The sequence below is a fragment of the Polistes canadensis genome, unplaced genomic scaffold (assembly GCF_001313835.1).
Source record: "Polistes canadensis isolate GaletaPanama2010 unplaced genomic scaffold, ASM131383v1 scaffold_62, whole genome shotgun sequence".
Classification (NCBI taxonomy): Eukaryota; Metazoa; Arthropoda; class Insecta; order Hymenoptera; family Vespidae; genus Polistes; species Polistes canadensis.
In genome coordinates this window covers 252,984-264,219 of record NW_014569609.1, presented here as the reverse complement: position 1 = coordinate 264,219, position 11,236 = coordinate 252,984, and the positions used below count along the sequence as shown (strand labels likewise).

The 11,236-nt window shown below is 30.8% G+C and overlaps 1 long non-coding RNA gene across 1 annotated transcript; it reads left to right on the top strand.

The window, feature by feature from the left end:
- The first annotated feature begins 739 nt into the window (after nucleotides 1-739).
- LOC106786003 lies at nucleotides 740-5,462 on the top strand. The gene is made up of 2 exons (XR_001381600.1): nucleotides 740-914; nucleotides 5,425-5,462. It is a non-coding gene; the product is annotated as an uncharacterized LOC106786003 (long non-coding RNA).
- The last annotated feature ends 5,774 nt before the right edge of the window (nucleotides 5,463-11,236 follow it).

Below are 11,236 nucleotides of genomic sequence, written 5' to 3'. Positions count from 1 at the left end.
CAGCATATCTATATATACATACATATACACATATATATGAAAACGATTATTTAATTTGAAAAATGTGTTCTTAGATTAATTATGCGAATTAAAGTAAAGAAATGAAAAAGCAGGTTTAGGTAGTACATTAAGAACATAAAACATGTATTCTTTTATTTCCCTCGAGAATCGAGTAAAGGGTATGCCAAAAGGAAGAACCCTAGGTAGGTAGCTTTGCTAAAGTGTAGTCTTCTCACGATCAAGACCTATTCTATGAGAGACGATCATCTCTTGTTTCAGATTAATCCGCCCCTTTCTCTCTCTCTCTCTCTCTCTCTCTCTCTCTCACCCTCTCACTATCTCTTTCTTAGCTTCGTGTCACGGATAAAGACTAACAATAAGATCACAATGAGAGTATTCGTTGAAGATAAGACAAGAGGATGGAGGAAAAAGGAAAAGGTTACTACTCCCATTTATCCGTAGTTTTCTTTCTTTTCCTCTTTCTATTTCTCTATTTTCCTCATTCTATCTTTTTCTCTTTCTCTTTCTTTCTCTCTCACACACAAACTAACTCTTCCAGTTCTTACCAAGCAACCAAGAAGCAAGTCTTTGCGAAACGTGACACAGACGGATAGGAAGAACGAAGAGGAAGGAAAAGAAGGGAGGAAGAGATGGAATATAAGGTGGAAAGGAGAGGGAGAATTGGTAGAGAGAAGGAAGAGTATCTTCGAAGATTAAACTTTCGATACCTACTCGTCGTTTTCAGTCGACTCGTGAGCGTCGTTCCGAACGTGCACCTGTTTCGATTATCTAGTTTACATTAAAGCTTATTTTCATTCTCTCGCGTGACACTTTGAAAAATCTGATTTGTCGTTTGCCGATAGAAGAGGAAGAAAGGAAGGAAACATTTGAAATACATCGACGGGAGGATAAAGGTATATATAAGTGATTAACGTTAAAATCAATTGGTGAATAAAACGCGAGATTATTGAAAGAAAAAATACGAGGAAGAATTTATCGAACGTGTAAGTTTATTTACGTTTGTTTCTTTTTCTTTTTTTTTTTTACGAATTAAATGAATATTCCCTCACACGAGGTTTCAATGTAGTTGATAATTTTTCTTATCTTCTTTTTTATTTAAATGAATATTTTATTCAGTTCGATGATGTGTTTTGGGTGATTGCGTGATAGATTTAAAATGAGAATGTAATTAATGAATTTTGTTAAATCAAACTTTGATTCTACACGTATTTTTTGTGTGTGTTTTATATGGTTAATTAAATTGGAATTAGAAAGTAATTGTTGGCAATACTAATCGATTAATTATTTGATTATTAATTCTTACTTATTTCAATTTTACACAATGCAACACACAATACTTTTTATTTTATATTATTTTACGATAAATATTACATCTCGTAAAATAATCTGATTATAAAATAAAACAATACTTGCTGACTATAATATAATGAAGAAAAATAAAGTAATCAAATATGTTCATTGTTAATTAAAAAATGAGAAGTAATTGAATGTTTAAAAAAAAAAAACGATTGAAGAAATTAGGCGAGCCGTACTAATCTAAAAAAGTATTTTACAATTTTGATTGATTTTAGTTATAACGTAATATAATAAATAATATAATTAAATGAATAATAAAATACAAACACATTATATGAAAATATAAACTTAGGTAAGGGTACCGACAGACAATGGAAAGGTTAGGGTTGAAGGGGTTTCTTAAATAGACATGGCAAGAAAGTAGATAGGATTAAACATTACTCGTGAACAATAAATTCGAAAATAAGATAACAGAATTGGAGTAGGATGGTTGTGTTATCTCTTAAAACCTTCGGTCACTGTATCGTGGTGTGTTCGGGAAAGTCGAAAACTTTCTTCCAGAATTACGAGGAGTTTCTTACCTGAGGGAAGAAGATATGCCATAGAGAAAAGGAAAAAAGAGAAAGGAAGAAAGAAAGAAAAAAAGAAATAAAGAAGGAAAAGAATGAGATAGAACGAGGATTCGGCCAACCTACGAGTTTACTTTCTTGTTCGCGAAGAGATAATGCGTGACGTATTTTCGTTAAAACTTTCGGCGCGATTTTCAAGATGTTACCTCGTCTCTTGAACGACTACTACTTTTCTTACGCGTTTAATTACGTGCAAAAGGGCATATCCGTGAAATGCCCTTAGGGACGAATAATAAATTAAACTTTCCCACGATCGTAATCTATCTCGTTCTCTTCATTTTCATTCTCAGCCCATTTTCTCTTTCCTCATCTAAAAAAGGAAGATGAAGAATTTTATTTTCTTACAAGCGTCATTTAAACGTTAAATAATTATATTCGAGATAAACGATTAGATCTATCTTGTAATTTTTATTTACATACGTATATTCGATCGTAAATACGAAATATGAACTTATAATAAAAGTACAAAATATACGATAGTATCGGAGCCTGATATTTCGTTTGATACCATCCAATCAATGAAATTACACATGCATATCTACGCTCGTATACAAGGTGTTCCAAAAGTAATCCTTTTTTTAAGCAAGAAAACAAAAACTCGATGAAAGAAATTAATATCAATGTGTGTGTTATAATAGAATAAATATTTTTTAATTTAGTAATATGAATCTTCGAAAAGTGTTTGCTAATAAAATCACGATATGGAAATATTTATGGGATAATATAATTGATCATTTTTCAGTTGAATAATTAATCTTTCGAAAAAAAAACTTTATAAAGTTTTAACAAAATATAAGCCAATGATGTTGCTATTCTAATTACTCGAGAAAAAAAAGTATGTACTATTTTGATTCGAAAAAAGAGAAGTCTTTTGGGACACCCGGTACATCTATTTACGTGTGTCTGTTACAAGTCATTTCAAGTGGACGTAGCTCGAAGCGACAGTAATTAATACTGCAGCTTCAATGTCTCGTTGAAATACATGTTCACATCAGTAATAATGATCTGACGTGGAAAACAGCAAGTTGTATGGCAAAGCAAGTTCCAATGTATGCACGTTACCTATGCACGTATATGCATTTCTCATTTACGTACGCTACCTTTTTGTTAATGTCGTCATATACACTTGACGTGCACTAATTGATTCGCATACAGAGTTAAAGGTTAACAAGAGGTTACGAGTAGTAAGATCCAACGATGATGATTTTACTTTTTGTTACGTTCCTTTTTATCCCCATCCATTTCTCATTTTCTTTTCTCTTCGTCTATTTCTTTCCCCCCTCCCCACCCCCATTTTCTTTTTTTTTCTTCTTCTTCTTCTTTATCCAATATCTTCCGTTCTATCACATTTTTATTACTGAATAATAATATAACCATGCGTCGTCGTCGTCTCATTATTCCATAGGAAAAAATCTTCTCTTCGATTTTATATTATTTTTTTATTTTTTTTTTTTAATTCGTCGTTATCTCTCTCTCTCTCTCTCTCTCTCTCTCTCTCGTTATCATCCGTTATGTCATATTGTTTTCCTCATAACAAAATTAACATACGTAGTTTCGATTAATCGTTCGTTATCATAACTATACTCGTTTCAAACTTTTTATATTACATTTGCTTTTTTTTTTTCTTTTATTTTACGTACCATCGCAATCAACGAACTTTTATTTCTTATAACCGATTACAATCGTTGTGTATTTTTCATTATACTTTCTTATTTTATCCCATCCCTCCCGTTCGTTCTTTCTTTTCTCTCTTTTTCTTCATTTGCTCGACGCGAATCTCATTAACGAGCTCTCGATCGTCTCGAGTTTCCATTTAACAATAATAATAATAATAATACGAGCGGGTACTTCATCTTGTACTCTTTTACAAAATTTTTCATTCTACGAAACTGAATTTTTCATTCTCTTTTTTTGTTCTCTCTCTCCCTCTCCCTCCTCCCACTCCCCACTGTTTGATTTACTTTGTCAAAGCTAGAAGACATTTTGTTCACTTTTCATCTGTTTATATTTTACTTCTCCTTTATTTTCTTTATTGTATTTTATCATTAAATATTTTTCGCGAATCTTTATCGCGTAGATCGTATCAAGTAAGATGGAAAATTCGGTTTTTATTGCTTTTTTTTTTCTAAACTTTTTTAAGGTTTCTTCTCGCGTTCATCGTTGAGTTAGGAAATACGATATGAAACGCACCGAAGCCCCAAAATAGAGAACGCACGAATTCTCTCTCTCTCTCTTTCTATCTATCTATCTCTATCTTTCTCTTTCACGTTATTCGAAATGCATCGCAATGGTGAACAATTTTGTCCCCCGACGGAAAATTAAATCGAAACTTTCCGCAGACTGAATCGCACGATTCTCCTACAGTCCTATTCCACTTTTCCCTTTGGACCCACCTTCGTCGTATAATCTCACGTAACGCGATAGCGTTGAAACAAATATCCTGTTTTTCGTTCTACCCATTTTATCTATCTATCTCTCTCTTACTTTTTGTCACGTATCGTTAACGTAGCAATTTTCAAAAATTCGATATGATTTTATTTAATTTCGCAACGTTAATCATTACTAATGAAATAATCTGTCTAGTGTTAAAATCTGATTTTAAATTTAAGCAAGTATTCGCATTGTTTGTATTTTTATTCTCATTCATTTTATACGATCGAGAAAATCTAATCTAAACGATATGTTAACATAAATGTTATCTATTATGATATATATATATATATATATATATATATATATATATATATATATATATATACAAGAAATATACAAACCCATATAATACAATAATTGTATTAACTTTGAATCATTTTATTATGATGAATATTATTTAGGTCGTAACGAGTATTAACTTTCGAAGGAATAATAATGTGAGATATTGTATTTTCATGTTAAATTTAAATGGGAATGTATTAGCTTGCGAAAATCCGGTTATTTGGAACATGAATGATGTAACTATAATAATATGCGCTTTCGCGTTGAACGCATATAGTCGATCGATCAAATCCGGATCTGTTTGCAAAAGCTGTGTTGTATAGAAGCTCACATATCAAAAATCTTAGATATTGTGTGGCTTCCTTTCAATATTCGACGTATTTGCCAACTTTGAAAATGTACCGAAAATAGAGAAGGATACGGGAATGAATCCTAAGGATGGGCTTTCATGCATCGTTCCGATCATATTTCCGTTCGTATAAAACGCGTTGAAATCTTTTCAACAATGCAAATTATAGAAACACATCTTATTATCTTTATTCGCGTGTACATACAAATTAATTTACAAAAAAAAATATATATATTGATTAATTTCATTTTTTATATTGAATATAAATACATCGATGGAAACAAATTAAATGAATTTTCTATTAGACTCGTTTTTCAAATGTTTCATTTATTTTACAATTTTCTAACAACAACCAACCTGTGTTTTTTATAATACATATATTTATATATTTATTATTAATTTTTATTTTTTTAGGACGAAAAGGTTGGAGTTTATATTACCAATTGAAGGAAGAATAAACAAAAATGCATATCAGGATAACATTGTCACTTCTGGTGCTGTTTTGTGTTCTACTAAGACCGACTGTCGGTATAAGTCGTCTTATCGATCCGAATTTTATCTACTTTCCCGATCAAGCGGAATACATCCAAAGAGCTGACAAATGTCCGAATAACATGATCCTCTGGCCCGGAACCGGTAAATGTTACAAAGAAGGTGAAAGAGGACCCTGCGATGTCGGCCGAGTTTTATTACTCGACAAACGATTACTCAAACCTTACTGCAAGGATATTTTATAGAAGAATATTCCTACAAGAGATGGCAGCACTCAAGGAAAAACCTAATTATCGATTGCTAGTCACTAAAATTGTCTAAGAGAAATCCCTAGATAACAGCATTATTTTTTGGGGAAAATCGTTTCCCCGCGTAAACTTTTAAACGACGAGTTTCTCTTCGTACTCGTTGAGTGACACCACTAATATTAATTTTTCAATAGCTCATTTTTTTTTTTTAACTTAAACGTGCCATTTTGTTATTTATTTCATTCATTTATTTAAGTAAATTAAAATGATAAATTATTTCAGATACGATAAAGTAAACAACACCATTTATTGTTTATTTTTAATGGATCTCGTTTTAGTTACTAATTGATTTTACATAATTCTTCGTTTGTTTTTTTAATTACTAACGAATTGATCAAAGATTCAATCGTATAAAAAGAAATCAGTAATGTTTGTAATAAGTTAGGAAGGATAGCGTAGTTTTAGTATTAATCATTTCATTATGAAAACTTCAACACATTTTTATCATCTTTTGTAATATTTATTAATAGTCACTCCGTGTCGATAGTTTTTACACTTTTCTTTATTTTTTTATATTCCAATTGTACTGATCGAAGTTTTAAATCGTATAAAAATACAAATCTAATTGTATTTAACAAATATCGTTAATGTAACGTAACGAATTAATATAGGATTGGGAAGTTTTATTATCCAGTCGTCTCATTACGAAAACTTCAGCATCTGTATCATCTTTTGTATTGTAATACACGACATTTTAATTATAGAAGTTGCGAAGCGACTATAAACGAATCCGAGCGTTTGTGCAAGTTCTGTGAATTAAACTGTACTAATTTTCATGTAATTTCATTTCGGTACGTCACGTCGCGAAATAAAATATCACTTTGTCCTTCTACTTTCGTAAAAATGTACGCGTGCTCGAGCCCCGTTTCGTGTTATTTCACGCACGTGGCTTTATTTAATCGTTTTTATTTGCGAACGAGTAAAAAAAAAGAAAAGAAAAGAACATGAAAAATAATATAGTAGGATCAAAGTGTTCATTTTATTACGTCGTGAATATATATATATATATATATATATATATATATATATATATATATATATATATATATATATATATATTTAAAAAAAATATCAAGCTATATGAAATTAAAAAGGAATATAAAGAGTTACGTGCACGTTTTAAACGCTGAACTTAATATTATAATTTAATATTATTATATTATATAATAATCGATTTAAAATTATCTATGAAAATTCTATCTATCAAAGTTATCTAATAATTTTTAAATTAACGATATAATTACGATTATTAATATATTATTATAATATATGTGTGTGTGATGTTGTAATATAATAATATTTTTCTTGATATTATTCGAACCATTATTACGAAACAATTATTATCTGTATTCGAAATATATGAAATATAGAAATTTGATTTAAACAACAATAATTATACTGTCCAACGATATCGATAATTTTTCATAAACACAATTGTTAAGTTTAACGTTAAGAACAAATATAAAAAAGAAAAAAAATAAAAACAAAAAATACTTGTCATATTAGACAAGATTAGTAAGAATAGAAGAGAAAAAAGAAAAAAAGAAATGAATTGTACGTAAACATTAATGATGGACGTTTCTCAGATCCTAGTTACGATCGTAATTTACAGATTGTAAAAATGTAATCAAGAAGACGAAAGGCGGCACGTTTAATTACTGCTCTCCGATATGGCACTGGCGAGAATAAGGGTGAGTTGGATGAGAAAAGATGGTCTGAGGGGTGAGGGGGGTAGCTCGTTCGTTCGTTCATAACAAGTCACCCCATTGGAAATAAAAAAGAAAAAAAGAAAACGGAGGAAGGTGGAAAGAATAAAAAAAAAAAAAGAAACTAGAAAAAGAAAATAAAAAAAAAAAGGAAGATAAGAAAAGAGAGAGAGAGAGAGAGAAAGAAAAAAAAGGGAGAAAAGATTGAAACAGCTGTCGTTTATTCGTGATCTCATTATGGTTTATCGAAAAAGGGTGGGTGGGGGGTGTATTCACCCCGTTTGACCGATGTAATATAAGTTAGGTCAATGTGACATCGATTTGAAATTTGGCAGAGACTCTTGACAAGAGGAAAATAAGAGAGTGTTTAGGGAGATATGATCGGAGAAGTTGGAAAAACCTACACCATGGTATTTTCCTTAGCGATATTTCAACGATCCTTTCTATCCCTTTCATCGTGCGTGCCACGAAAGTTACGTGCCGCGAGTAACAAATATTCCCAACCGAAAATGTTTTCGATTAACCCCATTTTAAGAAGGATCGACGTTACTCCGTTTTTTTCTTTTCTCCCCCCCTTTTTCCGAATACCGATTTTTATCTTCTTCGCTACCCTTCCTCATTTCGACAACAATTTCGTGTTGCTTTTTTTTTTTCGAACGGGAAAAAAAAAAGAAAATTATTCGACGTATTTTTGTTTTAACGAAAGGGTAAGTAAGTAAGTGAGTATGTAAGTTTGTTGGTTTCTTCTTTTGAATGGAAGAATTGTTCTTACGATTCGCGAAATACTTTTTTCCTTTTTCTTTTTTTTTAACTATAGATTTATATTTATTAACGTGTTATATAGATTCGTCAGTTTGATTTTACGATACTCATATCTCGTTTCATTTGTTTAGAATTAATTCGTTATACGTATGGATTATGTTACAAGTATTGGGAATATATGGTAAGATTATAAAAACAAATGTTCTTATTTATTTATTAACAAATTATTATTAACAAATATATGGTAAGATTATAAAAACAAATGTTCTTATTTATTTATTAACAATAAAATAATCTAACGTAAATAATTATTTATTAACAATAAAATAATCTAACGTAAATAATGTAATTATAGCGATAAGAATTATTTATTAGCCTGATTTATATAACAGTAATAATTAATCATTGAAAATACATAATTGGCAATATCTAACGTATAGAAAAATTTAGAATAGTTCATAAATATTTTCATATAATTATATAAAAATGAAATATTTGTCTCAATCATGAATAATCTATTAAATATTACTCAAATGAGAAAATTCTTAATGATAAATCATGCGACTATGAATTATAAGTTATTGAAAAATATCGAATTGTTATAATTCGTAATATCAATCCGTGATATCTTGGTAGATCGTGGAATAAATGGGGAAGCGGGGGTGGGGGGGAGCTTTTTGATTTTCTCGTAAATCAATCGTGTATCGTTCGAAGCGTAAAATCGTGGTAAATCTTTTAGGAAGCTAAAGCAGAAGCAGAAATCGCGACTATTAAATGGCACAAGGTGGAAAGGGTGGCCCTTTCGTTTCACGACAAGATCGTTTGTCACGTTGTTCCTCGTTCTCGACCCTGACGCGATTTCTTCCAGCTTTTTACATCTCGTTGATGACAACTAGCTCGAGAAATACAAGAACTCGTCGACCGGAACACGAGAATAACGAGAGAGAGAGAGAGAGAGAGAGAAGAATGGACGATGCATTTTTTTCTTTTAAGATTTGTTGTTTTTAACAGTTTTCACCAAATTCGCAAACTGATATTTATAATCTACGTCAGGAGACGTTTTTTTTTTTTCCTTTTTTTTTTATTTCGTCGCATTCAAATCTTTATGTCTTGTTGACAAAAATCTAACAGTAATTTATTTTTATTTTTAAAAATAAACAATTTTTAGTTTACAGTTATACCGAGTTATTAAAAATTGGTTAAATAAATAACACTTTTTGAACAAAAATTAGGTTACATTTTTATTTTATTAGCTATACGTTTAACTTTTATTTATTTCGAATGAATTTTTTTTTTATATTTTTATTGAAACATGAGAACAGCTCTTCCATTTGGTTTATATATATATATATATCTCTCTTTCTCTCTCTCTTTTGAAGTGTACCGAATTTATATATTTCGTCATCATACAAGCCTCGTAATCGTCAATATATATTTCAACTGTATTTTATTTGTTTCGTTTTAAAACAAACTAAAGACTCGTTTAATCTTCGTTTTCAGCTACTAGTCAGTTTACAAACATCAAAAATTCATCACATTTATACCATTTTATTTTTTTTATATACAATATATATATATAAATCTGTATCAAATATTTATTAAATGATACTCGTGGTATGTCAAACAAGTAACACAGATACATATACATATATATATATATAATAAACAATCGATTATTATTTTTTATTGTTTGAACCGCAACGATAGTGTCCGCTTTTTTATTTTTATTTTCAATATTTGCCTTTCAACCAAATATAACTGATAAAACGGAATAAAAATCAAATCGATAGGTTAACAAAAAAAGAAAAAAGAGAGAAAAAAGAAGAACTAGTTAAATTTTTTACCCAACAATTTTTATTTAATGTCTTCCGCTCTCTCGTGTTATCACATTTCCATCTTTATTAACCTGGGTAATAGCATTTGTGTCAAAAAGGGCCGATATTGAAAAAAGACTAATAAAAATGAGAAATAAAACGAAAAAAAAAAAAAACAATCTTTCGAAGAACACGAAATATCCATTCGCTAAGCAATACTTTTCCCTCCTTCCACTCTCACCCTCTCTCTCTCTTTCTCTCTCTCTCTCTCTCTCTCTCTCTACACGCTTCATCGATATCATCTTTCGATTTCGTATCTCGCGTGTCATCTGATTTCGAAGTAGAGGAAACGATAGGTGCACAGATTTCAAAAATCTCTGTTACCGGACATCCTCCTCCTTCCTGTTCTCTTTCCACTTTCTTCCTACAGGACACTTCATACCGTACCTTTTTGTTAAGTAGATTTCAATATCTTACCAGGCAACACATACAAACACACACACATACAGTCTTTTCGCATGTGACGTGTCGTACTAAGTTAAGAGGGAGAAGATAGAAATAAAGAAAATATTAGAATGTATATGTGTGTGTGTGTGTGTGTGTGTGAGAGAGAGAGGGAGAGAAATCAGTCGAGAGAAGATGAGCCACCGTCGTACTAGGAGGAAGTGAAGGAGTACCGGAAAGGGGTAAAAAGGGCGACAGGAGGAGCAATATTCTTGGCTCGCATTGTACGTGTCCCATCGGTTGGCAGCCGAGCTCCCTCTCAGCGACAGCTTGACAGAACATACGCTCCTTCCCCGCACGAGACCACCCCATTTCCACCCCTTTCACTCTGTCTCATTCTCTCACATATACTCTTCTTCGTTTTCTCAGTTTTTCCCTTTCACCCCCACTTACTACTTCCACACCTCTATTCCCTTTTCTTCTTATTTCTTTCTTTTTTCTTTTCTTTTCTTTTTTTCACAATTTCTTCTAATACTTATTCTTATTCTTACACACTTCTTCTTTCTCTTACTGGAAAGAAAGAAAGAAAGGAAAAACAAAAAAATAAAGAAATATAACCTTAGCTCGTTTCACTATTCTTTCATATTTTATCTCCTAGCTTATTTTTCGAATAGTCAAAGATAAAGAGAACAAAAATAAA